General features: G+C 41.4%; 2 long non-coding RNA genes across 2 annotated transcripts; one reads left to right on the top strand and one right to left on the bottom strand.

Annotated features, from left to right (window-relative positions):
• Nucleotides 1-223: 223 nt before the first annotated feature.
• LOC107563265 (uncharacterized) lies at nt 224-2,638 on the bottom strand. Its single transcript, XR_001606085.1, has 2 exons — nt 2,072-2,638; nt 224-1,884 (listed from the first exon to the last, which is right to left on the bottom strand). It is a non-coding gene; the product is annotated as an uncharacterized lncRNA (long non-coding RNA).
• A 1,992-nt stretch (nt 2,639-4,630) lies between these two features.
• On the top strand, nt 4,631-5,586 carry LOC107563266 (uncharacterized). The gene is made up of 3 exons (XR_001606086.1): nt 4,631-4,859; nt 4,899-4,977; nt 5,293-5,586. It is a non-coding gene; the product is annotated as an uncharacterized lncRNA (long non-coding RNA).
• Nucleotides 5,587-5,648: the final 62 nt, after the last annotated feature.

Consider the following 5,648-nt stretch of genomic DNA (forward strand, 5'->3'; position numbering starts at 1 on the left):
TTGGTATAAATGAATGTGTTTAGGTTGATTCTGTGATGTTAAATATTATTTTTGACTTGAATATAATAGGTTCATCTATAAGTTGGCATTTTGGTTACTCAATAAAACTATTTCAGAAGTTGAGGAGGAGTTATTATAAATAATTATGATACAAATATTTAAAAAATACAACACAAAAATGACCAAATATATGCCTTTCAGGGAGACTTTTTATTGTGTTTTCTTATAAATCCACAGGAAAAAGGCTTCATTTATATACAAAACTGTACAATTATTTGTGCAGTCTGAATATAGAAATCTAAGAGCTGGACAGATGCAGAAAATATTAAACAGTCTGTGTTCAAAGATCGAAGGCCACTGAGTTTTATAGTTTATACACTGATGAAGGCAAGATTCTGCATCATTTAACACCTGAAATGCTGAAAAGACACAAAAGGCATTTAAACTACGTTACATTCAGTCTCAAACACTATCATTTGAACTCAAACATTGATTTTCTCCAATGACATCCATGCAAATCAAACTCATCAAGTGCAATATTTATTTTTTGAACTCAATTCATGTTTGGCACATCGATATAACAACATAAAGAAATCATAAAACTCAAATAAATGGCTCAGAGATCAAAACAATTTTGACCATCTCAAAAAACACAGTGCGTTAAATGTGCAGCTTCAGAATTAAATTTAATATTGTGTATTTTAGTGCAATATGATAATACATACCTTGAGTTATGATAAGAGGTTATTATGTTATGAGTTTACACCGAAGCATCTAGTTTAAGGAAAGCCAGTACAAACACATTAAACAGTAACATGTCAAAACAAGCGTGTGATCCTGTCTGCAAAACAAAGAAAATATACAGATTGAACCTTTGAAAATACTTGTTCATATTTCAGAAAACATCTTGAAATATTAGTTCAGTAACACTAAAAGAACTGCACGCTATAATTGCAATACTGCTGTCTAATAATACTTGCAGATTATCTTCATTTCAGAACAATTCTCATCTAAAATCATTCAGGCAATCGTCTGCGTTCAGTGTTTGAGGATCAAAGATCACATTTACAGAAGTGTGTCCGACTGAAATGACTGCAGACGTTAGATTACATATTCCACAACATCAAATCAACAAATACCAAAGCAACTTTAGTATTTTACACGTATGACAACAAGGCACAGTGATGTCAGCTGTTCACCGAAATAAAACACGCAACATGAACAAAACAAGGGTTTGTAATGAAAGGCACAGCAGGTTCAGTCACATGTGGCTCGTTCACACAGGACGGGCTGCGTTATTGTTTGTCTGTGTACACGCGTGTCAGATCCGTGTGTTTGGCTGCGGTCTGTCATGTCAAGGTAAAACTACTTTCTCTGTTCTCTTCCATTGATCTCAGTCCAAGTGTTTAAATGCAGGAACACGTCTTGTGTGAACGGACCATTTGGTAACACAAATATAAAGTAGCTTTTGTTTGGCCTTTTAAGAGTTTCTAAACTCTGAACACAGTGTCTGATTGTTAAAAGTGCTGTAAGTGATTTCAGGAGCTTTTCTGACTACAATCGCACACGCCCTCTGACTCCGCCCACTAAGACACAAACGCCTTCTGTGCTAAACCACGCCCACTAAACACACACACACACACACACACACACACACACATTCACCACGTCAAACCCCGCCCACTAAGACACACACACCTTCTGTGCTAAACCACACCCACTAAACGACACACTCACTCAGTCAAACCCCGCCCACTAATACCCATACGCCTTCTGTGCTAAACCCCACCCACTAAACACACACACACACACATTCACCACGTCAAACCCCGCCCACTAAACAACACACTCACTCTGTCAAACCCCGCCCACTAACACACACACCTTCTGTGCTAAACCCCACCCACTAAATGACACACCCTGTCAAACCCCGCCCACTAAGACACACACGCCTTCTGTGCTAAACCCCGCCCACTAAAAGACGCACACACATTCACCATGTCAAACCCCGCCCACTAAACAACACACACATACACGCTTACTGTCAAACCCCAACCACTAAGACACACACGCCTTCTGTGCTAAACCACGCCCACTAAACAACACATGCAAACATTCACCATCAAACCCCGCCCACTATATGACAAACACACATACCTTTATGTCAAACCCGCCAACTAAGACACACACGCTCGCTGTGTCAAACTCCGCCCACTAAACAACACACACGCCCTCTATGTCAAATTCCACTCACTTAAAGATACACGCACGCACATATATGCCTTTTATGCCAAACCCCGCCCACTATATGACAAACACACATACCTTTATGTCAAACCCGCCAACTAAGACACACACGCTCGCTGTGTCAAACTCCGCCCACTAAACAACACACACGCCCTCTATGTCAAATTCCACTCACTTAAAGATACACGCACGCACATATATGCCTTTTATGCCAAACCCCGCCCACTAAGACGCACTCCTGCCCACCAGCCCAAGGTCTGCAAATCTGAACATGCAAAATGACTGACAGGGTTTCTGATTGGCTAAAATACAGGCCACTCCCCTGCACTAAAAAAAAGGTCTAAATTGAAGATTTATATATATGAATTGCATATAAAACAGTGTCCACACAGTGTGGTAGGGTTTGAATTTGATCAGTTCATGCATTTCCTGCGAATTGAACCCATGAGTGAAACAGGCCTGAAAAGAGTGCTGAACTTACAGGAGAGCCTCAGCGAAATCAAGGCGCTTCACTTCAGCCTAAACAAAACCAGATCAGCACAACACAATGTCCATCAGGTTAGAGTGAGATACAAGCCAGCATGTTAATAAACAAAAGCACAGAATGGTTACTAGGTTAGTGAACTGATCATGAGAGCAGCCTGCGGCAGAAAAGAGCATGAGTTATGACAGGAAGCAGTCAGGAGACAGATTCATTTATATAAACCACAGGCAGAAGAACAGCAGGCTTTGGATGAAACCTCAACTCCACTAGATGCAGGATACTCGTCATTTAAAGCACAGTCACACCAACGTTAAAAAGAGCGCGCTGTGACTAACTGAAAGCAGAGAAGAAGCTACTGAAGGGCTCATGTATGGCATCTGAGTATTATTTATCTGAGACTAAAATAAACTATACTAACGGCATTAACCTCATTAAAAAAAAAAAAAACTTTAAATTACTTCATGCAGTGAAAATGAAAATATTAAATACAAAAAAATAAATTATAAAAATATTCAAGTACAGTTTTATTTATCATATGTTCTTATATTTGTTGTTTTACTATTTGTAATGAGCTTGTAAAGTCATAATATTGTTAATGCTATTTTGAGCTGTTGATCTTTGATCTGCTAATTGCAGTTATTATTATTTACTATTATTAATAGTGCGATTTTTGATGACTTGTATTAAAACCAGTTATGCTCAGTTTGACCTAAAAACATCATGAAAATTATTATTTGCAATGATAGTATATGGAATTCACAACAATTCAAAAGCAATAACATAACAATGTCCCCAGTTTCCATTTCAGAAAACTGATCAGCTTACATTAACCAGCATTTACAATAAATACAACTAATAAAATGAGAAAACATCAGAATCTGCGGAGTTGGAAAAGGTGTAGCATTTAAAAAAAAAGAGAGAAATGAACAAAATGATCCACAGAATCACACTGAGAACGTTCCTTGTTAAGCAGGACTAGTGGAATTGAGTTTAGGCAACATTTTGAATAACATGCATTTAAACATGAACTTTTGAATGGCATGCAGTGAAATGCGTTTTAAATGCTACATTGTGAATATTTAGAGAACATTTAGAGACACATTTTTCTCAAACTCCACATGTCCTTTAGATTTCTCTGCTCTACAGCAGCAAGCGTGTGAATGAGAATATTGATTCATAAAGGCTGATGTGGAAGAATAGCGTTCAGTTTCCTAAACAAACCCACTCAGAACACACTTTGAACTATTCGTGGAATGATTTGATGGCAGCTTTAGTGCGTGTGAACCGTGCTGACAGTGAATGTCACATTTTTGGGTTTCAGTTCAACTTTGGTGGGAAAGTGAAGAATAAACTGGAGAATAATGGAGATTTTTCTGAAAGCCTGAACATTCTCACGCACACACACACACACTTCATGACCTTCAAGATAAGCGCTATGTTTAAATAGCTGGCAGTTTGAAGTAGTTTGAAAAGCTTGTAGTTTGAAGGTTTGAAGTCTTTCAGACAGATAGATCGCTATGTGGTCTGTTTGAGAGCAAAGGCATTGCTAAACATTTGATATGGGGTCCTGGGGTTTAGCCAAAGTGTTGCTAGGGTGTTCTGGGTGGTTGCTAGGCAGTTGCTAGGGTGTTCTGGGTGGTTGCTAGGCAGTTGCTAGGGTGATCTGGGGAAATTAGAAAACCAAAGTTGCTATGGTGTTCTGGGTGGTTGCTAGGCAGTTGCTAGGGTGTTCTGGGTGGTTGCTAGGCAGTTGCTAGGGTGTTCTGGGTGGTTGCTAGGCAGTTGCTAGGGTGTTCTGGGTGGTTGCTAGGCAGTTGCTAGGGTGTTCTGGGTGGTTGCTAGGCAGTTGCTAGGGTGTTCTGGGTGGTTGCTAGGCAGTTGCTAGGGTGTTCTGGGTGGTTGCTAGGCAGTTGCTAGGGTGTTCTGGGTGGTTGCTAGGCAGTTTCTAGGGTGTTCTGGGGAAATGAGAAAACCAAAGGTGCTATGGTGTTATGGGTGGTTGCTAGGTAGTTGCTAGGGTGTTCTGGGTGGTTGCCAGGCAGTTGCTAGGGTGTTCTGTGGAAATGAGAAAACCAAAGTTGCTAGGGTGATACTAGGTGGTTGCTAGGGTGTTCTGGGTGGTTGCTAGGTGCTAGGGTGTTCTGGGTGGTTGCTAGGCAGTTTCTAGGGTGTTCTGGGGAAATGAGAAAACCAAAGTTGCTAGGGTGATACTAGGTGGTTGCTAGGGTGTTCTGGGTGGTTGCTAGGTAGTTGCTAGGGTGTTCTGGGTGGTTGCTAGGTGCTAGGGTGTTCTGGGGAAATGAGATAACCAAAGTTGCTAGGGTGTTACTAGGCAGTTGCTAGGGTGGTCTGGGTGGTTGCTAGGCAGTTGCTGCATAGCAGTTGCCAGGGTGTTCTGGGTGGTTGTTGGGGTGTTCTCATGTAGTTGCTCGGGTGTTCTGGGTGGTTGCCTGGGGATTGCAGCAAAGCAGTTACCAGGGTGTTGCCATGAGACCAGAGCGGTTGTCGTGGTGTTCTGGGTGATTGCAAGGATATTACTACATGGTTGCTAGGGTGTTTAGGCAGTTGCTAGGGTGTTCTGGGGAAATGAGAAAACCAAAGTTGCAAGGGTGTTACTAGGCGGTTGCTAGGGTGTTCTAGGTGATTGCTAAGCAGTTGCTACGGTGTTCTGGGGAAATGAGAAAACCAAAGTTGCTAGGGTGTTACTAGGCGGTTGCTAGGGTGTTCTGGGTGGTTGCTAGGCAGTTGCTAGGGTGTTCTGGGGAAATGAGAAAACCAAAGTTGATAGGGTGTTACTAGGCGGTTGTTAGGGTGTTCTGGGTGGTTGCTAGGCAGTTGCTAGGGTGTTCTGGGGAAATGAGAAAACCAAAGTTGCTAGGGTGTTACTAGGCGGTTGCTAGGGTGTTTTGGGTGGTTG

Source organism: Sinocyclocheilus grahami, unplaced genomic scaffold (assembly GCF_001515645.1).
Source record: "Sinocyclocheilus grahami isolate Dianchi unplaced genomic scaffold, SAMN03320097.WGS_v1.1 scaffold864.1, whole genome shotgun sequence".
Lineage (NCBI taxonomy): Eukaryota > Metazoa > Chordata > Actinopteri > Cypriniformes > Cyprinidae > Sinocyclocheilus > Sinocyclocheilus grahami.